The sequence below is a fragment of the Narcine bancroftii genome, chromosome 6 (genome assembly GCF_036971445.1).
Source record: "Narcine bancroftii isolate sNarBan1 chromosome 6, sNarBan1.hap1, whole genome shotgun sequence".
Taxonomy (NCBI): Eukaryota; Metazoa; Chordata; class Chondrichthyes; order Torpediniformes; family Narcinidae; genus Narcine; species Narcine bancroftii.
In genome coordinates this window covers 69,585,761-69,612,436 of record NC_091474.1, presented here as the reverse complement: position 1 = coordinate 69,612,436, position 26,676 = coordinate 69,585,761, and the positions used below count along the sequence as shown (strand labels likewise).

The following is a 26,676-nucleotide window of genomic DNA, read 5'->3' as shown; positions in this document are numbered from 1 at the left end:
CCAAGGGTATGACCAGGACACTGGCATGGAGGTCAGTCAGGTTGTCAGCACGAGGGGAGGAGATAATTATGATGGTGGCACGGTTAGTGTAGCGGCTAGCATAACATTGTTACAGCACCAACAACCGGGATTTGAATTTAATTTTGTAAGTTATAGGATTTACTGTCATGAACATGCCATGAAATTCGATGTTTCCAGCAGCATCATAGGGTAAACATTCATATTATAACAAAAATAATATATAAAAAAATAAAAATAATAGAGCACAAAAAGTAAGGCAATGTCTTTGGCTCATTGATTCTTCAGGAATCTGATGGCAGTGGGGAAGAAGCTGTCCTTGTGCCGCTGAGTGCTCGTCTTTAGGCTCCTGTACCTTTTCCCCGATGGTAGCAGAGTGAAGAGGGCATGGCCTGGGTGCTGGGGGGGGGGGGGGTTCTTTGAGGATAGAGGCTACTTTTCCAAGACACCGCCTCATGTACAAGTCCTCGACGGAGTGAAGTCTGGTGTCTGTGATGTCGCAGGCCGAGTTAACAACCCTCAGGAGTTTACCCTTGTCCTGAGAGTTGGCAGCTCCATATCAGAATGATGCAACCAGCCAGAATGCTCTCCATGATACACCTGTAAAAGTTTTTGAGAACCTTCGGTGATGTACCAAACTGCCTCAAGAACCTCACAAAGATACCTTTGTGAGTTCACTTTAATCAGGTGAATTACCTAATAAAAGTGAACTTTACACAATTAAAGACTACAATACTGATTTTTTTTAAACAATGACTTTACATGTTGTCATTTAAACCGTGTATTTTTAATGCAGGTTTATTAGTTAGGCATTGTAAGAGTGGGTTTCAGGCAACCAGAAAATTTGCATATCTGACATCTGCGATCCCCATAGGTGCCAGTTAATGGAGATTTTACATACAGATCAGGAGTATGGGCAAAGAAGTGGCAATGAAATACCATGTTGGTACCATGTTCATCTTGCACTTTGGTGCAAGGATTAAAAGGGCAGGCTTTTATTTGTAAGGGGAGAAAATTCAAAATTTGGATTTGCAAAAGGACTCGGAAGCCTTACTGCAGAATACATTAAAGTTTAACCTCCAGCTGGTGAAGGAGGCAAATGCAATGCTGGCATTCACATCTAGAAGAATAGGATACAAGAGCAGGGATGTGATGTTGGCTTTAAAAGGTGGGGCCTCACTTGGAGCATGGGGTACAGTTTTGTAAAATTTTATTAATTTGATTGAAACCACACAATAAAACACATAATTAAAAATAATTCAAAACAATACAAATACATATGATATATAAAAGAAAACATAAGAACCCCCCTCCCCTATACCACCCCTCCCCCTCTATCCCCTACAAAAAAAGAAGAAAAAATGAAAAAGAGTGTAAGAACTGGACAAGAGACCTTCAACAAGGCGACCTATATCTTCCAAAATATATAATATTTGTCTCCTAGATTATCAGTAATTTTCTCAAGTGGTATACTTCTCCATTAACAATGGCGTGAAGCAAGGCTGTGTTCTCGCACCAACCCTCTTTTCAATCTTCTTCAGCATGATGCTGAACCAAGCCATGAAAGACCCCAACAATGAAGACGCTGTTTACATCCGGTACCGCACGGATGGCAGTCTCTTCAATGCAAGCTCACACCAAGACACAAGAGAAACTTGTCCGTGAACTACTCTTTGCAGACGATGCCTCTTTAGTTGCCCATTCAGAGCCAGCTCTTCAGCGCTTGACGTCCTGCTTTGCGGAAACTGCCAAAATGTATGGCCTGGAAGTCAGCCTGAAGAAAACTGAGGTCCTCCATCAGCCAGCTCCCCACCATGACTACCAGCCCCCCCACATCTCCATCGGGCACACAAAACTCAAAACGGTCAACCAGTTTACCTATCTCGGCTGCACCATTTCATCAGATGCAAGGATCGACAATGAGATAGACAACAGACTCGCCAAGGCAAATAGCGCCTTTGGAAGACTACACAAAAGAGTCTGGAAAAACAACCAACTGAAAAACCTCACAAAGATAAGCGTATACAGAGCCGTTGTCATACCCACACTCCTGTTCGGCTCCGAATCATGGGTCCTCTACCGGCATCACCTACGGCTCCTAGAACGCTTCCACCAGCGTTGTCTCCGCTCCATCCTCAACATCCATTGGAGCGCTTTCATCCCTAACGTCGAAGTACTCGAGATGGCAGAGGTCGACAGCATTGAGTCCACGCTGCTGAAGATCCAGCTGCGCTGGGTGGGTCACGTCTCCAGAATGGAGGACCATCGCCTTCCCAAGATCGTGTTATATGGCGAGCACTCCACTGGCCACCGTGACAGAGGTGCACCAAAGAAAAGGTACAAGGACTGCCTAAAGAAATCTCTTGGTGCCTGCCACATTGACCACTGCCAGTGGGCTGATATCACCTCAAACCGTGCATCTTGGCGCCTCACAGTTCGGCGGGCAGCAACCTCCTTTGAAGAAGACCGCAGAGCCCACCTCACTGACAAAAGGCAAAGGAGGAAAAACCCAACACCCAACCCCAACCAACCAATTTTCCCCTGCAGCCGCTGCAACCGTGTCTGCCTGTCCCGCATCGGACTTGTCAGCCACAAACGAGCCTGCAGCTGACGTGGACTTTTACCCCCTCCATAAATCTTCGTCCGCGAAGCCAAGCCAAAGAAGATACAACTCCGGACTTCCGTGTGCCATCTTTCTATACCCAGATCCGTGTCAAACTTCCAAGTTATAGCAATACATTTTCTTGCTACTGCTAAAGCAATTTGAACAAACTTCTTCTGATACATATTCAACTTCAACTTAGGTTCAACATCCTTAACATCACCCGATAAAAATAACACTGGATCCTGTGGGAAATTAATCCCCATTATTTGCTCCAATAATTTACCCATTTCTAACCAAAAGGGTTTAACTTTAGGACACTGCCAAGCAAAATTCAAAAATGTACCAATTTCTTGTCCACATCTAAAACATAAATACGAAAAGGTCTGATTCGATTTTTAAAATTTATATGGTGTTAAATATAACTGATGAATAAAATTACATTGCACCATTCTATATCTCACATTTATTGAACTTTTCATATTTTCTCTTCATATCCCAATCCAATCTCATTCATCTATTTGTTTATTCAAATCTACTTCCTATCTTTCTGTAGAAGTATGAAGCCCTATTTTTCTAACTTTCTTTTGTATGAACCTAGACATCGAGTTAAATTTCTTTATATTTCCATGATGTAACAATAATTCTAATTCCATCTCTACTGGTAATAACAGCTCTTGACCATAATTTTCATGTAATTTTCACGAGTCTAATTGAATTATTTGAGGAAATGACAAAATAAATTGATGAGGGTCGGGCGGTAGATGTGGTCTATATGGATTTCAGTAAGCTGTTTGATAAGGTCCCTCACGAGAGACTCATCCAGAAGGTCAAGAGGCAGGGATCAGGGGAACCTTGGCTGTCTGGATAAAAAAATTGGCTTGCAGGAAGAAGACAGAGTAGTGGTGGAAGGGAGGTACTCTGCATTGAGGGCAGTGACTAGTGAAAGGCCACAGGGATCAGTTCTTGGTCCCTTGCTCTCTGTGATTTTTATAAATGGTTGATGATTCAGAAGGTTGGGTGAGTAAGTTTGTGGATGACATGAAGATTGAAGGAGTTGTAGATGGAGCTGAAGGTTGTCAGAGGTTGCAACAGGACATAGATAGGATACAGAGTTGGGCATAAAAATGGCGGATGGAGTCCAATCTGGACAAGTGTGAAATGATGAATTTTGGCAGGACTAATCGAAAAGCTGAGTGCATTTTTAACAGTCGGTTAATTAAGAGTGCGGATGAACAGAGGGATCTTGGGGATCATGTCCATACATCCCTCAAGGTCATTGCTCAGGTTGAAAGGATAGTTAAAAAAGACTATGGGATTCTGGGCTTCATTAATGGGGGATTGTGTGTAAGAATAGAGAAGTCATGTTGCAACTTTATAAGGCTCTGGTGAGACCACATTTAGAGTATTGTGTCGGGTTCTGGTCGCCTCATTATTGGAAGGATGTGGAGGCTATGGAAAGGGTTCAGAGGAGATTTACCAGGCTGTTGTCTGGATTTGGAGGGCATATCTTATGATGCAGGGTTGGCAAAGCTTGGACTTTTCTCTTTGGAGTGCAGAGGATGAAAGGTGACTTGATTGAGGTCTATAAAGTTAAGAGAGGCATAGATAGCACCTACTTCCTAGGGTGGGAATAACAACCACTAGAAGACATATAAGGGAGGGAAGAATTGGGGAGACATCAAGGGTAAGTTTATTTTGTACTCAGAGAGTTGTTGAGGCCTGGAATGCCTTGCCAGGAGTGGTGGTAGAGACTGAAACATTAGAGGCCTTTAAAAGACTGTTAGATAGGTACATGGACGAAAGGAGAGGGTTATAGGGTAGGGAGGATTTAGCACTTTTACACATCTTGACACAACATGGAGGGCCGAATGGCTGTAACACTTTCATAAATTCATAACAACAAAATCTAGTATTTTCCATTATCCTGAATTTCTTCATTCTATTAAAGGAAATATATTTCCCTGCTTCAAATACATCTTCTATCTTCTTAATTCCCTGAACACTGCCAAATCTTTAAAAAAAAATTCCTATGGAAAATCGAATCAATCAATTTTGAAATAATGGTGTTTTTCCAGACAATAAACCTTCTCCCCCAATTTCTTTATCAACCTTCTAACAGGGTACAGTTAGTGCTCATTATTTAAGAAAGGATGTGGTGGCGTGATTGTTGGAATGAAGAGATTGGTATAGAAGGAACGTTTGACGGCCCTTCGCCTGTTCTCCTTGGAGTTAGGAAAAGAATGATGGGGGAAACCTCATTAAATCATTTCAAATGTTGAAAGGCCTGGGCAGAGAAGTTGTTTCCCATGGTAGGGGAGTCTAGGACAAGAGGGCACAACTTCAGGATTGAAGTTACCTATTTTATCAGAGAACAACATTTGAGATTCTGGGTTCATTTTGCTTTTCAATTAGATCATGGCTGATCTATGTCTGTGCTTTCATTGATATTCTTTGATTTCAGACTCTTAAAACTTTATATCCAAATATTAAAAAAAATACCATTCTTGGCTCAGGACTTTTCTATTCTGCTCCCCAAAATTATTTCTCATGCAAATTGTTTCTTTGAACAAATGTTGTTCTCTGATAAAATAGGTAATTTCATGTAAGCTCAAAATTGAATTAGGAATGATGACAGATTAAAGACTCCTGCACAAAAGAGTAAAAAGAGACCATCAAATATAGGAGCAGAAGTAGGCTATTTGGCCCATCAAGACTGCTCTGCCATTGTATCATGAGCTGAGCCATTCTCCCACTCAGCCCCACTTCCCTGCCTCTCCTCATAACATTTCATACCTGACTATAGAGTTACATCTCAAGGTCTGCTTCATTACACCTCTTCTGATTCTATAGGCCGCAGACCTGAAACATTTAGCCATTCTCCTTCCACAGACGCTGGCTGACTGGCTGATATTCCAAGTATATTCTGCTATTTTAGGATTCCAGCATCTTCATTTTTGTAAAAAGTTTCATTCACATACATCTAGTTTAAAGATTATATCTCCCATCTAATCAAGTTTTGTTTTGGTCTCTCCGAGGGAGCCCTCAATGAAGTTACTCTGAATCTTATAATTATCTTGCACTCATCTTAAAAAGATTGCCTCCTTAAAATTCTGTTTCAGATGCAGAAGTTGTGTATGTAAACAATTGTGCATATAATATTGTCCCCCCCCCCCACCCGAACATTTTCTGACACTGCCTTGACATCTTGTCAAAAACATTTCTGGTTTTTACACAGAAGTAGCGTTAATTTCCCGAAACAAGTTTGCAAACTTACCTCCAGAGTGGCCGTTCACAGGAACCACGTTTACACTGACTTCCTCTGTTGCAGTGATTGTCGGAGGGTGGGTGTGGGTTAACGTCGACTCAGGGATGCAACGTATGTCCAACGCACAGTGCCACTAAGTCAATATCATCACTGACGCCATTAACCTGTGTTTAGAAGCGCCTCCAGAAAGTAGAGGAAAATGGCATGGATGCAGAGTAGCTCGTGGATCTCAGGAGCAGTTCAATGGTTCAACACCGACATCAAGGTCCTTGGCTTGCTCTAGATTTAAGACTCCTGCATTGCCTGTCGCGAGCTAAACGAGTCATCACGCGTCACCAAGAACATCAAATTCATCAGCCCATTTTTGTGGAGCACATGCGATACAGTTTAGACTACAGGCAGACCGTAAAAATGTCTAGGGCCTCAGCAGGAAAAATGATAAGATGGAAATTAGCTACTAATTTCCATCCTGACCTTTTTATGCAGCCTGCGTTGTGGGAAATTTGCTCAAATTTCCCGCTTCTCAGTGGCTGTGTAAAAGTCATTATTATTTTGGCAGCCAACATCATAAAAGACCCCCATCACCCTGGGCATAATCTCTTCTGACTGCGACCTTTAGGCACAAGGTGCAAAAACTTGAAAACCAGCACCTCTAAGTTCATGACAGTCTCTTTCCAACAGTTATCAGTCTCTTAAAGCTTCCTTTGTTACGTTAATCAGGGATTGCTCCAACACCACAAAAGGGCTGTCTGTTCGCTTGCAAAGTCGCTTCTTTTTCTTGCACTGAGATAACTGAATATTCCTTTTCTATCTTTCCTGTTTTATTTGCCTCTTTTAAATTCAATTTATGTATATATTGTATTTTTTTTTAATTAATGAAAAACCTGTCCTGCACAACAAGAATTTTGGACCCTCTACAAATCATATAATAAACTTAATATCATTGTGTTATTTCCTTATTTTGGCAAATTGTGGTCCATGTGTCAATCTGCCAATGAATAATTTAAAGTTCTTCTGGAGAACACTGAGGGGAGAATTCAAAAGTAATATTTATTCTTGAGACTCAACTTCAATCTCTCATCCAGTGAAGTAAAATTTTTAATGGAATTGCAGATATTTGAAGATACATTTCTGTGTGGCTTGACGCTCACATTTTTATTATTCTGCAGAGAAATTGGATTTTGTCATGAACAGATAACCTGAAATGCATGGAGTGAGATGTCTTATGCCCTGCCGGTGCTAATTATTATTGGCAAAGTGGTTTTGTCACACTGTGGTCCAAATAAAGACAAAGTCCACAGAATCAATCTTACTATCGACAAGATGTCTAACTTGCTGCAATTGCACACACTTTGACTGGGTTTTTTTAATCAGAACGAGCTTTTTTTCCCCTCAATGTTTGAATCAACTCTTCCTGTCTCCAGGTCGATCAGCCCCAGATGGGAAGGAATTAATTTCTTTGATCTTCATATTGCAACATTGTGTGTATTTGTTGAAAAGAAAACATCATTATGTTTGTGCTGGATGTACCTCAGAGATTATATGCCACACATGTCAAACTCTGGCCCGCGGGCCAAATTTGGCCCGCGATATAATTATATTTGGCCCGCAAGATCATTTCAAAAATGTATTAGAGGTGGCCCGCTGGCTGCCGCGCCAGTGTAGCGCATGCATAGTAATACAACAAATCCCAGAATGCATTGGCGTCAGCCCGCTAATCGCCCCCACCTCCTCTGTTTACGTTGCAGGGTCTCACCGTGGACTCTGGTTTTGGGGCCTGGCCGGTGTCAGGGGAAGCCAAGGCCGCTTCCCAGCGCCCGGAACCGGAGGCCTCAGGCCTGACCTCGCCAGGACCATTGCCCACTCCCCCTCCCTGCCGCAGGCCGACCCGCGACTCACGGTGACGGGGCCGCTGATCCGCCGAGATGCCACCCTGCAGTGAGAGCCGATGCCCCCGCACTGTCGTTGTCCAACCCGATCGCCCGCAAACCCCGCCCTCCCGCACACAGGCCTGAGTAAGGATTATGAACTTTAATCTCAGGATAAAACGATCTTCCAATCGTTTCATGTCACAGTGATAAATATATTCCTGGTTAAAAATGGTCCTGCACCTGGATACAAGCTCATTAGGTATAAAACTTGAAAAGTGTGTAAATCAAAGGATATCTGTACCAATGGAAAAAGGGCATGGCAAATAACCCTGCTAGAGTTCATGCCCACAATCAGTCACCCATTTGTTTGTTTCAGGAATCATGTTATTCTCCCACATTCTCAATAGCCCTCAGATTTTACTATTCGACAGCACACTAGCAACATTTGACAAATCCTCTATAGAGAAATATTATTTATTGAATATTTTATTTCTCATTTGTTAATGCTTCTGGAAAGAGTTTATCCAAAACTATTATTAAGCATTTATTTTAATAAGAAAAAGTTTAACATTACATATGTTGAAAGAAGAGAAAACATGCAGATGTTGTTGAAAGTTTTCAATAAATATTTAGTTCGGCCCTCGACTTAGTCCAAGTTTTTAATTTTGGCCCTCCGGGAATTTGAGTTTGACACCCCTGTTATATGCATTGTTTCTCATACACCATCCACTTCACAGACCATCTCTGGAAAGCTCATTGAAGACAGCGGTTCATTGCCACCTACTCCGGAAACAGACCCAAGAGAGCCCTAATCAATTCAGGCACTAACATTGAATTCCCACAGGTCGTCTTCTTGATCACAGAACCAATGAAATACCTCCTCTCTGGAAACAATAAAGATTTAGGATCGCACTGCATTTAACACTGCAACAAGTAGATCTCGACAGAACAGTGCCATCAGCATTCCCCAATCAGATGGCATCAATATTGACCTCTCCAGTTTCTGTTACACTACCACAGCACATTGCTCAATGCTTGGATTGCAAAGTTCAATTGGCACCATCCTAGATGCTGCATATGGCTTGGGAGAGTAGATGGTGAGATGCTGATTTGGAACAGGACGAGGAATGAGAACTGGTGAAGTGCATCAAGGATTGTTTCTTGAGCCACATCTACTTTAGAAGAGCTATTCTCAAATTATTGCTTAGTCATGATGAAGAAGCAACATTGTGAAGTAAAAATACAAAATGCTGGAGAACCTCAGCAGATCAAACAGAATCCTTTATGTTGCAAAGGCAAGATACAGAACCAACATTTCGGGTTTGAGCCCTTCATCAAGGTATGAGAAGAGGTCGGCAGGAATCTGAATAAAAGTGTGGGGGGTTGCAAGGCAGGAGAAAGGAAGGAGAGGATAGCAGCAGTGAGGGGGAGGGAGGTGGAAAGGCACAGCTGGGTAGGTGAAAGAACTGGAAAGGCAGGAAATGGGGGAGAGGAAGGAAAGGCAAGCAGGTTTAATGGAAAGCAGAGAAGTGAATGTTCATGCCATCTGGCTGGAGGGTGTCCAGACAGAAAATAAAGTATTGTTCTTCCAATCTGTGGGTGGTGAGGGTGGGACAGTACAGCAATCTTGTTAAATTAATGGTTAGAGCACAGTAGAATCTCATTCAGTGTATCACAGTGTAACCCCATGCAGCACAGCTGGGTCTGGCTACAAATTTCACCCTTATAAAATTCTCAATTCGCTGCCCAAATATTTGAGATACAGAATAAAATTTGCTCTCATGGAATTTATGTGAAAAAAAAGTAAAATGAAATCCACACGAAAACTGCTTTTTAAACAAAAAATCATTCTCAACACATGAGCAGATGATGCAGCTTCATGTTTAAGGAAAATCCCAGTGGGACCTGATTTTGAGGAACACAAATCTTCTGTAACACATGGGTTCCACTCAGGGTAAATGGCCTGTGTCCTCAACATAAACAAGGGAGATTGCAACTGGATGAAGCTCTCTAGGGTGGAGTTGGAGAAAGGGTTAAAGGAAAGATCAATGGATGGGGAATGATAGCTATTTAAGCAAATCGTTCATAATGCTCAGTGGAGATTTAAACTAGTTAGGTGGATGGACTCCAGGAGAACGATGAACCATCCACGGTTATCAAAGGTGGTTCAGGAAAACATGGAGCATTCAAATTGGCATGGGCCAGAGGATTAGAAATTTTTTCAGGAGTCAGCAAGTTGAGGTGAAAATAAATAAGGAAAAAGAAAATGAATTATGAGAGAAATGAGACAAGTCATATCAAAGAAACAGCAAAATCATCTATGGATATAGATCAGTGGTCCCTATGCCATTGGTGCTCTGTGATTAGTCAGGGATTGCTTAAGGTGCAATGTGGGTGGAAAGTAAAGGTTTGAAAACCACTGTTTTAATTGTCCCTCATCGACTTGTTCTGTGCACAGTACTTCAGGTGCAGCCCCACCTGTACTGTTTTAATGGGACAAAAAGGTAGACAGGTTGAATGGTCCTGATGATCTTCACCCATGAGTTTGAAAGGGAACAGCTGCAGAGATAATACAGCCATTAGATGAAGTCTTTCAAAATCTATCAAGTATGAAAGATACAACCAGCAGATTGCAAAACTGCAACTGCTCTTCCATTGGTTAAGAAAGGAGGTAGACAAGAATAGGGAAATGACATGTGTGTTGCTTAATATCTCCTGTGTAACTAACAAGGAAGTAACCATCGATGTGACAACCAAGGTCATTAGAGTGGAAACTACAGATGTGGTGCACTTGGATTTCCAGAAGGCATTTGACTTACCATCCATGTTGATGACCTGGCGGTGGGGCAGAGTGCAAGTTTCTATGTGCTGATGATATGAAAAGAGGTGGGAGAGAGATTATGAAGTGAATGTGGACTCTTCCACAGGCCACAGACAGGTTGAGCGAGTGAGTAAAAATAGGGAACATGGGTTTCATGTGGTTCAATGTGAAAGCATGCATTTGCATAAGAAGAACCAAAAGGTAGACGGTTATCTCAATGGGGAGACTTCAGATAAGTGGGGTACAGAGGGATTGAAATGTCCTGATGCATCAATGAGCTGAAAGTGATTGGGAAGACAAATAGTGTGTTGGCCAACACCACAAGAGGGTTGGAGTTTAGAAATAGCAAATTATTAATACAATGCTATGGCACGTTGATGAGATCTCTCCTGGCATATCGTGGATGTGTGACAATGCAGCATTGGAAGGAGTCTGATGAGGTTCACAAGACTATTTATGGGAATGAGTGGTTAAAGAAGTTGGGCTTGTATTCTTTGGAGCTTAGAATAATGTGGGTGAACGTATTTAAACATAAAAGGTTTCAAGATTGAAAGAGTGCAGAGAAGATTTACAGGGATATTGTCAGGACTTGAGGAAGTAATTTAGAAGAAAAGGTTAAACAGTTTAGGACTTTATTCCCTGAAGCATTTGAAAATTAGGGGAGATAGAGGTTGTCCTCACTGACAATTAACACAGGTGCACCCAATGATGCATTCTTATCCCATTGCTCTATTCTTTCTACAATGTGGTGAGGCACAATTCAAATGCCATCTACAAATTTGAAGTCTACACAATAGTTTTCAGTACAATCACAAATGACAATGAGGAAGCAAACAGGAGTGAGAGAGATCATCTGGTTCAATGGGAAAAGTGAAAGTGGTGCCACAGGTGCATAGGATTGTAAAGAGAACTTTTGGCATCTTGGCCTTTAGAAATCAAAGTATTGAGTATAGGAGTTGGGATGTTATGTTAAAGTTCTATAAGACATTGGTGAGGCCAAATTTGGAGTATTGTGTGCAGTTGTGGTCACCTAACTACAGAAAAGATATTAAGAAGATAGAAAGAGTGTAGAGAAGATTTACTAGGATGTAAATTTCAGGAACTGAGTTATAGGAAAGGGTTAAACAGGTTAGGACTTTATTCCCTGGAGTGTAGAAGAATGAGGGGAGATTTGATAGAGGTCTTTAAAATTATGAGGGGGATAGACAGAGTAAATGTAGATAGGCTTTTTCCACTGAGGGTAGATGAGATACAACCAAGAAGACATAGGTTAACAGTAAAATGGGAAATGTTTAGGGGGAACATGAGGGGGGACTTCTTCACACACAGAATGGTGGGGGTGTGGAATGAGTTGCCAGGTGAAATGGTGAATGTGGGCTCAATTTTAACATTTAAGGAGAATTTGGACAGGTACATGGATGGGAGGGGTATGGAGGGCTATGGATTGGGTACAGGTCAGTGGGACTAGGCCAAAAAAATGGCTCAGCACAGACCAGAAGGGTCAAAGAGGCCTGTTTCTGTGCTGTAATGTTTTATGATGTAACAACAACAACCTTGCACTCAATGTTAGCAACACTAAGGAACTGATTATAGACTTCAGGAAGGGGAAACCAGGAGAACACAAACCAGTCCTCATCGAGGGATCAGCAGTGGAGAGGGTAACAAAAAAAAATCACATTCCTGGGTGTTAACATCTCTGATGATCTATCCTGGGCCATCATGTCGATGCCATCATGAAAAAGGCTTGCAAGAGGCTTTTTTTCATTCTGAAAGGGGAGGGTGAACTGCCAGCTGCTGTGGTCCATATCAGTGCCAACAATATAGGAAGAAAGTGGGATGAGATCCTTCAAGCTGAAAGTAGGAGAATTTAGATAAATTAAGGAGTAGGATCTCAAAAGTAATAATCTCAGGATTATCACTGGTGACTCGAGCTGGTCAGAGTAGAAATAGCAGGATAGTTAGAATGAATATGTGGCTTTAACGGTGGTGCAGGAGGGAGAGTTTCAGTTTCTTGGGGCATTGGAACTGGTTCTGGGGCAGATGGGACCAGTACACACCAGACGTTCTACATGTGGACAGGGCTGGGATCAATGTCCGAGGGAGATTGTTTGTTAATGCTGTTGGGAAAGGTTTAAATTAATGGGGGATGGGGATGGGAACCTACAAAAAAAGAATGAGGACGGTGGTACAAAGACTAAAGATAGAGTTAGGACAGAGAAAAATAAAAATAGAAAGCAGGAGAGTTAAAAGCAAAGGATACAGTCACTAGATGCTAAAAGGACAATGAGAATAAGGGCCCTTTATCTGGATGCCCATAGTATTAGAAACAATGTTAGTGAACTTGAGGTGCAAATCAATACCCCAGCGTATGATTTAGTGGCATCATAGAAACATGGTTGCAAGGTGGGTATGATTGGGAATTAAATAGTCAAAGGTATCAGGTCGAACGGAAAGATAGACAGGATGGTAAAGGTAGTGGGGTGGCCCTCTTAATCAAGTGAGAGACAATACAAGATCTAAGGAGCAGAATGTTGAGTCCATCTGGGTAGAGGTTAAGAATAGTAAAGGGAAAGAAAATCACTGATGGGAGTTGTCTGTCATCCACCAAATAAAAGTGACACAGGCAATTAACCGAGAGATAACTGAGGCATGTAAGAACGGAACGGCAGTTGTCATGGGGGACTTCCACGTGGATTGGGAAAATCAAGTTGGTCGAGGGAGCATCTGTGATAGCTTTCTTGAGCAGCAGGTTAAGGAACCAACAAGGGAAAATGCTATTTTAGATCTAGCATTGTGCAATGAGATAGGTAAAATTAACGATCTACTCGGTAGGGACCCTCTTGGAAAGAGAGATCATAGTATTATTGAATTTCTCATGCAAATGGAGGGTGCAATAGTTAGATCTAAAACTAGTGTATTATGCTTGAACAGGGGAGACTACAACAGGATGAGGGAGGAATTGGTCAGCGTGGACTGGGAACACATGCTAGTTGGCAGAACAGCTGAGGAACAGTGGAAGACATTCAAAGAGATTTGTCATGGTGCTGAACAATAATATATTCCTGTTAAAAATAAGGGCAGTAAGAGAAAACATTAACTAAGGAAATAAAGGAAAGTATACAATTAAAGGATCACTTGTACAAAGTAGCCAAGAGTAGTGGGAAACTGAAGGATGGGGAAAACTTTAAAAGGCAATAAAGGACAAATAAATGGGAAATAAGGAAAGGGAAGAAGAATTATAAAGATAAATTAGCACAAAGTATAAAAGCAGCTAGCAAAATATTTTATAAACATATAAAACAGAAGAGGGTGGCTTGAGTCAACATAGGTCCCTTGGAAGATGAGAAAGGGAGATGAATATCGAGTAATGAGGAAATGGCTGAGCAGATGGAGTACAACATTAGAAAATGCAAGGTCATCCACTTTGGCAGGAAAAATAGAAGAGCAGGTTATTATTTAAATGGTGAAAGACTGCAGCCTGCTGTAGTGCAGAAGGACTTGGGAGAGCTTGTGCATGAATCGCAAACGTTGGGTTGCAGGTACATCAGGTTATAAAGAGGAAAAATGGAATGTTGGCCTACATCGCTAGAGGAATTGAATTCAAGAGCAGGGAGGTCACGTTGCCACTGTACAAGGTCCTGGTGAGGTTCCACCTGGAGTACCGTGTGCAGTTCTGGCCTCCGTACTTGAGGAAGAAAACACTGGCCTTGAAGGCAGTCCAGAGGAGGTTCACCAGGTTGATCCCAGAGATGAGGAGAGACTAAATCGTCTGGGATTATACTCACTTGAATTCAGAAGAATGGGAGGAGATCTTAAGAAACATATAAAATTATGAACGGGATAGATAAGATAGAGACAGAAAAATTGCTTTCACTGGTAGGTGAGACCAGAACTAGGGGACACAGCCTCAAGAATCAGGGGAGTAGATTTAAGATGGAGTTGAGGAAAAATGTTTTTTCCCCAGAGAGAAGTGAATCTGTGGAATTCTCCGACCAGGAAAGTGGTTGAGGAAACTTCATTAAACATACTTAAGGTTCAGTTAGATAGATTTTTACATAAGAAAGGAATTTGGGGATATGGGGAAAAGACAGGGGGGTGGAGCTGAGTCAATGATCAGATCACCCATGATCTCATTGAATGGCGGAGCAGGCTTGACGGGCCGGACAGGGCCGATTCCTGCCCCTAATTCTTATGTTCTTGGAGCTTGAGGAGATTTGGAATGTTACCAAAGACTTGCATATTTCTATGGGTGTATCGTTGAGTGCATTCTGACTGGTTGCATCATTTTTTTCCCTCTCTTTTGCAGTAATTTATTTATTTTAAAATTGTGTCTTTACAGCAGTTTTTGCACCTGTAATGCACAATACTGCTGCCATAAAACAAGAAGTGGAATAAAATGTTCATGACAAGTCAGATTCTGCTTTATGAGGGGTATAGAGAGAACCAAATGCATGCTGGCTTTTTATATTGAAGCTTGGTGGGACACGGAAAGAGAAGACATGGGCTAAGGGAGACAGGTGAAATGTTTCAAGAGGACACTAGTTGGGAACTTCTTCACACAGAGACTGGTGAGGGTGCAGAACGAGCTGCCAGCCGAAGTGGTGAATGAGGCCCGATTTTGACATCAGAATAATAGTCGAGGGCCTGTTTCTGTGCTGGAGTTTTCAGTGGGTTTAAGACCTTAAAAGGGGCTTGACATGGTCAATATCAAGATGTTACACATTGAGAGAAAGCCGCAAACCAAGGATTACAAGACAGGAAGACACTCATTGAAAACCAAGCTACACAGAAATTTCTTATTGCTGAGGGAGGTGAATCACTGGAGTTCTCTACCCCACTGTGAATGCTTGATTACTGAGTCTATTCAAAGGGAGATAGATAAACATTTCAAAGATCAATGAAACAAGACCAAATGGCACAGAAAAGGAGATGAGGTTGGGAAGATCATTCATGATTGCATTGAATAGTGGATTAGGTGAATGGAATTTATCATGGATGGAATGCAGCCAACTATTTGTAAGCTGATATAAAAATTACTACTGGGACTTCCAACACCTGCATTTTTTGAAAACATTTCTGCTTGCAGCTTTCATGAGACAAGAATCAAAGACCACTAAAATCAGTGTGGATATCAAAAGGGATCTCAATATGTTACTCTCGTGACTGAAAAATGGTGAATTCAATTCAGCAGAGAGAAACATGGTTTTAGCTCTCCCTGTCTGTATCAAAAGGGGGCTGGCGGCCTTGATTATACTAATAGGATCCACGCTGTCTGGACAGATGTCTCTGTATCTGTTGTTCCACTAATCCCAGGGTAGATCCCAGTCTGACCTGGATTTTCCCTCATCCTGTTCTTCAAAAAAAGGGGGATTTCTGCATTTCTTTGACATGGAGACTGTTCAGCCCATCATGTCCAAGTGCATTCCAGGACCCCCACTAATTTTCAATGCGACTGATTTTCATCTTTACTCTTGCACTCTCCAGTACGTGGTGGGTGGGGGGGGGGGGGGGGTACAGCAGAAGACAAAGCAAGGGAACATCATGTATCACTTTATTCCTGCTGAATTATTTTTGATTATTTTCAAGTTTTGTTGAACTCCTATGGCTAAACGTTTCCATTTATTTTTAATTTAGCTGTCAATATATGTAGTTTTTCAATGTCTCAATTTCAGATCTGTGAAATCTGTTTGTGGCAGCTTTGATAGAAGACGGAGTTTGTCACCCAGCTTTGCCTCCTGTCAGGCCTGGTCAAGCTGCTCCAGGCCTGGGGGTCTCAGCACTCTATTGCCTCAGGCTTTGTCATCTGACTCAGGGGACAGCTCAGCATGTCCAGTGCAGATACATCAAGGACCTTAGGGTTGCAGAGAGTTGTGACAGCAGAGAGATCGGGCCTTGATGATAATGGATCCGGCAGAGGGCAGAATGGTGTGGTTTTTTTTATTTTAAACAGGACCAAATTGCCAGGATATCACATTCTTAGTTAATTTTGTGCCTATCTCTTTAAGAAGAAGTATTGTTTGTAGTGTTACCATAGTGACTATGATGTAATATGTCCTAATATTGGTACAGACTAAGAGCTTGCATCTCATTCTTCGATGAACTATGACAGGGACGTGAGCTCAAGATCATTTTCGTTGAATTCGTGTTATTTCACCTTATTTCATCTTGAATATCTCTTTAAAGTTGAATATCATAATATTTTAAATGCAGAACACGCTTTGTTTATTCATCATCATGAAAATCTCAATGCGAAATTATGCAAAATGTTTATCTGTTTTATCAATGAACTAAAGCTACTTAAAGCTGCATCTACAAAGTTTGGTTTATTAGATTAAAAAGATAGTAATTTAGAATATTGTCCCCATGTTTCCTTGAAGATGACACATTTTGAAATTAGGAAATACTAGAACATGGAAAGTGACGTCTATAGGACATCATAGATCGAGACAGAGACAGGAAAATGACAATTGATGAACAAATATGGGAAAATCGATGTAGGGATTGTATGATTAATACTATTAATGTAAGATATAGATTAGTCCAATATAATTTTCGACATCAGTTATGTCTCACATCATTGAAGTTGAATAGATCAAAATCAGATTTATCAGATCAATGTTTTAGGTGTGTGAAGATGTAGGATCTTTTATACATTCAACTTGGTCTCACCCCAATGTAAGACCCTTTTGGACAGATTTACCAAATTATTTTTAGAACAAGTAACAGAAATCATCTTTCCGCAAAGTCCTGATATTTTTTAGGAAATACTGAGGGTACAAGACCTAAACTAAAACTATCAATTTATCATTTGGAATTTGCAGTAGCCTGCAAATGCATTGCAGTTACTTGGAAGTCTGATACACCTTTGGGTATGCCAAGATGGCAGACAGAAATTCAACACTGCATTCCATTGGGGGAAAAAAATACATACAATTTGAGGAACAAGTACCCTAAGTTTTTGCAAATTTGGTGCCCATACACCCTCATCGTGGGATTAAATTTGTAATGATATCCTTCCTGGACCTGCGAGGTTCTCTTCTGAGTGGTTATCAAGACTCTGGAGATATGGGCTAGACGACGCCTCTCTCTGAAATCCAAAACCTTTTTTTCCTCTTTCATATATATAACTTTTCTGAGGTAGGGGGGTGAGGGGTTTTTGGGATAGGGATGAAAACCATCATGTAATTAGATTTTTAAATCTGTACTATTATATTAATTGATTCCGACATGTATGGAAAAATGTTAAATAAAATATTTTATAAAAATTGCCAGGCTACCTTGCTCCAGTGCAGATTTCATGAACAGAGAGTTAAATTCACAATGGATTGATATATGAAACTGTCACATAAACCAAACCAATATATTTAGCTCCTTTCCCTTGATCTAAAAATACATAACTGAAATTATACTTTACTTTCACTTTTAATTTCATGTTTAATTTAGAGAAACAGCATGGTAACAGGCTCTTCTAGCCCACGAGACAGCATCACCCAAATGCATCCATGTGACCAATTAATCTACTAACCCTGCCTGTCTTTGGAATATGGGAGGAAAGCAGAGGAAACTCGTGTGGTGACAGTGAGAACGTACAAACTCCTTCCAGACAGCGGTGGATCCGAATCGAGGTCGCTGGCACTGTAATAGGGCTATGCTAACCACACTAACCATATATTCAGAAAATGCTGGAAACACTCAGAAAGTTGGAGAAGAGATACTTCCTTGGAACCAGGGGGGAGGGGGAGGGGAGGCTGGAGGAGGTAAATGGGCATCTTGAGCAATTTCTGTTTTTATTTCAAGTATTCTACATTTTGATTTTCGTTAAAATTTTACCTTGTCCTGTTTGTTCCCAATAAGCAGCTCTACAGGCAGTGGTGGCAATGGGGCCAGATTAAGGAGAATCCCTCTGACATGGGTGAACTCTCTCAAAATAAAAAGGTCAAACTCTGGGATGAACTGAGATGAGTTCTCGAGATTGGAAGGTTCAGGCTGGACGTGGACACTGGGCTCATCACGTTGACTTGGAGACACTGATCTAATTGACTTTAAGCAGCTAAACTGTGGGAAGCTGAGATGACTCATCTGACTAGGGCCACCTCACAATGGGCTCATCATCACCATGGATACAGTAGGGAAACAGCCTGAAGACCATCACCTCCACATTCATGAAATATTTCTTTCCATCAGATACAAGGCTCCTGAACCTCCCTGTACTAGCTAAACACAAACAGACCGGTCTTCACATTAATTTTTTTCCCTTGCATTATCTGCCATTGTGAATATTGATTAAACAATCTATATTTTATATGTATTATTTGTATCTGTACTGAGTTCCTCAACATGATTATCCAACTGCACGAAAACCAACAAGGTCGGGTCAGATACAGCAATGAGCTCTCTGAACCCTTCTCCATTAACAATGGCGTGAAGCAAGGCTGTGTTCTCGCACCAACCCTCTTTTCAATCTTCTTCAGCATGATGCTGAACCAAGCCATGAAAGACCCCAACAATGAAGACGCTGTTTACATCCGGTACCGCACGGATGGCAGTCTCTTCAATCTGAGGCGCCTGCAAGCTCACACCAAGACACAAGAGAAACTTGTCCGTGAACTACTCTTTGCAGATGATGCCGCTTTAGTTGCCCATTCAGAGCCAGCTCTTCAGCGCTTGACGTCCTGCTTTGCGGAAACTGCCAAAATGTTTGGCCTGGAAGTCAGCCTGAAGAAAACTGAGGTCCTCCATCAGCCAGCTCCCCACCATGACTACCAGCCCCCCCACATCTCCATCGGGCACACAAAACTCAAAACGGTCAACCAGTTTACCTATCTCGGCTGCACCATTTCATCAGATGCAAGGATCGACAATGAGATAGACAACAGACTCGCCAAGGCAAATAGCGCCTTTGGAAGACTACACAAAAGAGTCTGGAAAAACAACCAACTGAAAAACCTCACAAAGATAAGCGTATACAGAGCCGTTGTCATACCCACAGTCCTGTTCGGCTCCGAATCATGGGTCCTCTACCGGCACCACCTACGGCTCCTAGAACGCTTCCACCAGCGTTGTCTCCGCTCCATCCTCAACATCCATTGGAGCGCTCACACCCCTAACGTCGAGGTACTCGAGATGGCAGAGGTCGACAGCATCGAGTCCACGCTGCTGAAGATCCAGCTGCGCTGGATGGGTCACGTCTCCAGAATGGAGGACCATCGCCTTCCCAAGATCGTATTATATGGCGAGCTCTCCACTGGCCACCGTGACAGAGGTGCACCAAAGAAAAGGTACAAGGACTGCCTAAAGAAATCTCTTGGTGCCTGCCACATTGACCACCGCCAGTGGGCTGATAACGCCTCAAACCGTGCATCTTGGCGCCTCACAGTTTGGCGGGCAGCAGCCTCCTTTGAAGAAGACCGCAGAGCCCACCTCACTGACAAAAGGCAAAGGAGGAAAAACCCAACACCCAACCCCAACCAACCAATTTTCCCTTGCAACCGCTGCAATCGTGTCTGCCTGTCCCGCATCGGACTGGTCAGCCACAAACGAGCCTGCAGCTGACGTGGACTTTTTACCCCCATAAATCTTCGTCCGCGAAGCCAAGCCAAAGACTGAGGTAATTTCATGTATACTTTTTTTGTTGTAAAATGTACCTGTTTGCACGAAGTAAGAATTTAATTGCACATGTACATTGTGCCAATGTACACAACAATAAACTCATTCTCATCATCAATGCTGCCTCACACTCAGTGGTTAACTGGGTTTCCAACCCCACACGCCTCAGGGAAGAGGGAAGTCGACAGGGTTGGCGTAGCGGTTAGCGCAATGCCTTTAGAGCACCAGCGAGCAGGACCAGGGTTTGAATCCCATGCTTTTTCTGTAAAGAGTTCATATGTTTTCCCGTGTCTGCATTGGTTTCCTCAGGGGCTCTGGTTTCCACCAACCCTTCAAAATGTTCCGGGGGGAAGTAGGTTAATTAGGCGGCATGGGCCGAAATACTGTACATCTACATTTAAATTTAGAAAGTACCCAGAGGAAACCCACGCGGTCACTGGGAGAACGTGCCAATTCCATGCAGAGGGTTGCAGGTATTAGGATCAAGTTAGGTCTCAAGCTATGAAGCAACAGTTATAGCAGCTGTACCACTGTTCCACTCTAACAAAAGGGAATGGATGGGACCAGCTCATTAAAGCAGCAAGGGGGAGAAGGACTGAAACATCTGACATATTAAATCCAAAAACAAGCCTTCAGGAGGACAGAAAATGAGAAAAGATCTTAATTTCGCGTTCATTATCTCGTATTTGACAGCTGTGGTAAACCACTGTTGTGCTATGTTTGGCTGCTGCTGGCTGGGCCCACTTCCCGAGACTGATCCTACCCATAGCCCCTTACATGTTGCCCTTTCTCTTTGCTTTGATCAACCCGTGAGGGAAAAGGTAGTTCCAGACTTTAGTTAATAAAAACCTGATAGTTTCACAACAGCAGGCTTTTGTGATTATTGATGGTGCATTCACAACATATAGGACCCCCCTTTTTCTTTCCAAAAAATCACCTCAAAATCCACCTCGGGTCCTATATGCAAAGGCGACATTTTGGTGCTGCCATTTTGCAAGGACTAAAGTGCTCAAACTTCTCACCCTTGCTTTTCGGAGTCGCGGCCGCTCACTTCTCCCTGCAAGAAGGCTCTGTCTCTCCCTGTGCACCAGTTCTCTCTCTCTCCCTCCTCCCGTTGCTCTCTCCCACAGTGCTTTGAGCAGATCCCAGGTCCAGTGCTCCCCTCAAAGCACTGTGGAAGAGAGTGAGCAATGGGACCCCCGAGCAAATTGAATGAGGTGCAGGGGCGGGTGGCTCACTCTCTGCCACTTGCTCCCGCACCTCATTTAATCTGTTCGGGGAGCTGTGTTCCTCAAACAAAGCACGGAAAAGAGTGAGCGATGGGAGGGACTGGGGAGCAATACAGGAGGGAGTGAGCAATTGATGGGACCCCTGAGCAAATTGATTGAGGTAAAGAAACAAAAGCAAATTTTTTCCTGAAATCTCACGCTAAAAATGGGGGAGGAGGTCCTATACCAGTGGGTCCTATATACCGACAAATACAGCAGTTTAAATTTGGAGACACAGCGCAGTGACTGGCCCTTGAGTCCAAACATGTGACCAATTTACCCACCGATCCCATATGTTTTTGGAAGTGGGAGGAAACAGGAACACCTGTAGGAAACCCATACAGACATAGGGAGAATGTGCAAACATTTTACAGGTCATGCCAGATTTGAATCCGGGCTGCTACTTTTGTATTGGGATTGGGCCAACTTCTATCCTAACCTGCCAAACTAACCTCAACTTAAAGATGATAAAATTAAATTGCTAAAATGGACAGAACCTGTTTGGTAAATGGAAGGGATATGGGCTAAATAATGCAATGTCTGACACTAAAACATAATTCATAACTACAGAACTGCCTATATATCAGGGAAGGAGACTCTACAACAGTGGTTCTCAACCTTTTCCTTCCCACTCGCACACTACTTTATTTAATCCCTAGGCCATCGGTGCTCTGTGATTGGTAAGGGATGGCTTAAGGTGGGATGTGGGTAGGAAGACAAAGTATCAAAACCTCTGTTTTAATTGTCCCTCGTTGACTCATTCTATGCACGATTTCAGAACTCCAAAGGATATGGACCAATGACAATTTTTCTCAAATACAATATTTCAGTAACAACTGGGTCTAGAGCAGTGGTTCTCAACCTTCCCTTCCCATCCGCATCCTGCCTTAAGCCATCCCTTACTAATCACAGAGCACCGAAGACGTCGGGATTACATAAAGTGGGATGTGAGTGGAAAAAGAAAGGTTGAGACCCACTATTCACTGTGTGGGTTGGAGAATTCCCAGTGGGGTAAATGAAGATGGTGGCAGCCTGGCTAGACTAAGGTCCAGCATTGGAGAGTTAGAAAGAGGAGAGGAAGAGAAAAATAGGCTTGAAGGTTGAAAGATCAGGTTTAACCTAACAGAGAAGGTGAGGAAGAGCAGGGTGTGTGCACATGCCCCGATAGCTTACAGGTTGTGGGGGCAAGAGTGCTCAAAGGCAAAGCAAATTAAATATTCCAGACAGAGAAAAAAAATGATGGAGAGTCAACATGGATTCGATCAGGCACTGCCTCTAAGGAGTTTTCATGTTTTCCCCACGTCTGTGGGGTTTCCTCTGAATGCTCCAGTTTCCTCCCACCTTCCCAAGACGTATCGTGTCAGTAGCTTAATTGGCCACATGGGCTCATTTGGGCGGTGCGGTCTCGTGGGCCAGGAGGGCCTGTTACCATGCTGTATCCCAGGTATCAAGGGAGAAAGAAAATCACCCAATCAAGAGCGGAGTAGCTTGAGGAAGGAACTTGGAAAAATAGGAAGGAGATGTTTCTGATTTTCTCAGGCCTGGAGTTATTTGTATAGTGTTAATAATTTTCCAAATCCTTCTACTAAACTATCCAAGCCAAAAAGAGCAATGCCTTGCACTGCATCAAAGTTATTACCCACAAGGTGGCGAGGTAAGCATGCTTTGCAGAATAATTCATTTATTTCATAAATGCACAAATATTCTCTGTGAAATATTCTTTTCCAAAGGAAGCCACCAACAAAAATAAGTACCATTTATCCAACACCTTTATCATGGCATTAATTTATCCAACTGATGCATATATTGTCTTTGTTCATTGAATTATATTTAGACATACAGCGCGGTAACAGGCCATTTCAGCCCATGAATCCGTGCCACCCAATTAACCTACAACCCCCGGTACGTTTTGAAGGGTGGGAGAAAATGGAGCTCCCAGGGAAAATGTACACAGACATGGGGAGAACGTATAAACTCCTCACAGACAGTGCAAGCTTCACAAGATCACAAGATAAAGGAACAGAAGCAGGCCACTAGGCTCATCAAGTCTGTTCCATGATTTGAACCCTGGTCCCGGTCATTGGCGCTAATCACTACGCCAACCGTACCCCCCTAATTACTTCAATTAGCTTCCTCTTGCAGCTTTTCTTTACAACTACCTGTTCGGCAGCATGCTTAGAGCAATGCTGTTACAGCACCAGCGACTGGGACCCGGGTTCGAATCCTGCGCCATCTGTGAGGAGTTTGTACGTTCTCCCCATGTCTGTGCACATTTTCCCCGGGGCCTCCTGTTTCCTCATAAAAATTTCAGGCAGATGTACATTGTAGAATGTGTATGAAAATAAAACCATCATCATTATTATCAATTTTCTAACAGGAAATGTCCAAGCACTTTGTTTCATGACTGCCCTACCCGCTGTACTTATGTATGGACTTAAACAAGTAAATTGGCAGACGCTGGAGTCACGTACAATACACAAACGTGGTGGTGAAACTCAGCAGGTCATGTAGAATCCATAGGAAGGAAAGGGTAACCAATGTTTTGGGCCCTGGGCCCTTCGTCTGGCATAAAGGAAAAAAGCAAACAGACATCTGAATAAAAGGTAGAAGAGGGAGGGGAGGAGAGGAGAGGAAGAACACAGGTAAGAGGTAACAGGTGGATACAGATGGGAAGGTAGAAGAGAAAAACTGAGAAGAGATGGTGGGAGAGGGTCAAGGGTCCCTCTTTGATGGGAGGAGGAAGGCAAGGAGCTCGAAGCAAGGAAATAGACATGGGGAAAGGGAGAGACTCGCTGTCACAGCAATGACCTCCCAGTGGCCAACCACAATTCCATGCACTGTAGGGCCACTGGGATGTTCATCTTTATCCTCATGCACTGCTAAACCAAGGCCACCCGCAATTCGGAAGTGGTGTCTAACCAGATGGCATTAACATCGACTTCTCCAATGTCTGTTTGACATTGGGACAGAGAGACTAGAGAGGACAGCGGAAAAAACATCCCTCCTATAATTGCTAAATTGCTGGATGGGGAAATTGCTTTAAAAGGAAGGTCGAACATCAAATCAGGTACAGAATGAAAAATAAAGAGAGTGAAATAAAGTTTTAATATACATAAAGTGAAACAACAGGAATAGAATGAGTTAAAAATAAATCAATTAAAGTTTTTAAATCACCAACAAATAAAATATGAAGGAATAAAATTCACATATATCTTAATTTTCATGCCTGGGTTTAATTGAATGTAATTGATAGTTATTGTATTGGGTGCTTGCAGTTGACAAGGCTGAACTAATTGTGGAACATTTACTTCCTATCTGCCACACAGATTGGGCACGTGCACTATAATCTACTCCATTTCTTGATGAGGCAATCAGCAAGAGACTGTTTGAGCAAAGCAGTGGAAGGGGATGAGGAAGCAGAAATATTTGGACACTTGCTTTCAAATGTTTTTCCCTTCAGTTGTTGGAACAATTGTTTGTAAACTTGGGGGTGGGAGTTCCATGATGTTCACAGTTATTTTGACAAATATCTATTGCCACTGAAGTAGCAAAGCAAATTTCCGTCAGCATACAGTTGTGTGGATGGAGAGCTGGCCTTACTTGCTGCAGAGGTGGGAGAAATCATCAAGCCCGAGTGTAGGGTATGCACTCTCTACCCACCCCCCCACCCCCCACCACCCGCTGTCTCATTCCAACATAGGCAAAGCCCACAGTTCAGAGGAAGTGGAAACCAGCTCTGAAATAGGAGAGGCCTCAGACATGATGTGGCATGTGTGGTCTGGTTCAGGGAAAAAGGTGTTGGCAGAGTGAAGGGTGAGCAAGTCAAAGGGAAGAGGCAGCATACATAAGGACCTGGACCGTATTGAGTGCAGTTGGTCTACATCCTCAGGAACTGATCAAAGAACAATTTCAATTTGCCCTTTGTTGTGATAGTTAATTGCTTTACATGGGTAACAATTGCATGATGGACGTGTTGGGAACTATCCACAAAAATGATCATTAAATCACAACCAAATGTTGGTATTGGTGTCGTTCTGAGTGACTAGTTTAATTGGCTGCAAGTGAGGATATCTGTACCAGGTTCAGTGATGAGACTTATTTATCTCCATCACTGGCTTTTAGAAGGAGGGGCCATTCCTTTTACAATCCAAATCACTTCAGCTTGGAATATGTTACTTTAATCACCATGATATTTTGAGTCATGTGTATGAATCTTGGAACTTCTTAACTGGTGGTTTCCATCCATGCTGCTCTGAAACAAGGAGGACCAGACAATGGTTTTCAGAATTCAAACTGCAGGAAATTATTGCTTGTGGTTTTACATGCTTGATGGTCTCATTTGTTTGTAAACATTTTTAACCATTAAAAACTCGAGAGCAAAATGAGCCATCATTGTCCCGAATATCATCTGCTTTGCACACTAAAATTAAACTTCACTCTCTGAAAATGCAAATTTACTTCAAATTCCTCAATATTACCTTGTTGGTTTGCTACCATTCTCTTCACCTTCCACAATTTTCAAACGAAGCTTTGGAAAATTGTTAATTTAGGTCAAGCATCCTGCCTCGTAAAGAGTAAAATCACTCCCCTCTATCACCAATGTCTGGTCTCTCTCAAGTTAAACAAGAACACTTTCAGGAGCTGAGGTCCATTGCAAGGCACAAGAGTGCCTGAGAAATTCAGCTGGTCTGCAGCATCCTGAGGAGGCAAAAGGTGGTCGACGTTTTGGCCCTGAGCCCTTCGTCAGGGATGGCTGGCCTGCTGGGTCCCTCCAACACTTTTGTACCAGGTCTCCAGCCCCCGCAGTCTTCTTGTTTAACCCAACTTCTGGGTGTTGGTCTCAGCTGAGGATGCAAGCATCGCCTACAATTTCTATTGAATTCTACAAACCTAAATAACAACTGGGAATGGGGTTTGCAGTGCAGACCAATACAAACATTGTAAAAGTGACAAGATGCTGTGAGCAAGGGGGAGCTGGATGGACTCTGGAAGGAAATGGTTAGTCAATGTATTTAGTTGGGACTTTTCATCACCACTTGTTCATCGCAGCCTCGATAGAACCCTGACTCAAAACACTGACAGATAATTTCTCATGATGGATGCTGCCTGACTTGTTGGGTCCCTCCAGCGACTTGTTCTTCACCCAATAGTCAGCAACTGCTGTTTCTTTGGGTTTCTCCATCATAACATGCTCTGTGCATCTCTGCAGGAGGGGAGCATCA

At 42.6% G+C, this 26,676-nt stretch overlaps 1 protein-coding gene and 1 long non-coding RNA gene across 2 annotated transcripts in view; both read right to left on the bottom strand.

Moving 5' to 3' along the window:
- Positions 1-18,656, bottom strand: part of LOC138736176 (uncharacterized) — a 37,042-nt gene extending 18,386 nt beyond the window's left edge. Inside the window, exon 1 of the long non-coding RNA XR_011340130.1 lies at positions 18,411-18,656. This is a non-coding gene — a long non-coding RNA (uncharacterized lncRNA). The remainder of the gene's footprint in view (positions 1-18,410) is intronic.
- Positions 1-26,676, bottom strand: part of LOC138736174 (CUB and sushi domain-containing protein 1-like) — a 2,349,200-nt gene that overhangs the window by 252,848 nt on the left and 2,069,676 nt on the right. The gene's annotated exons all lie outside the window — the stretch shown is intronic.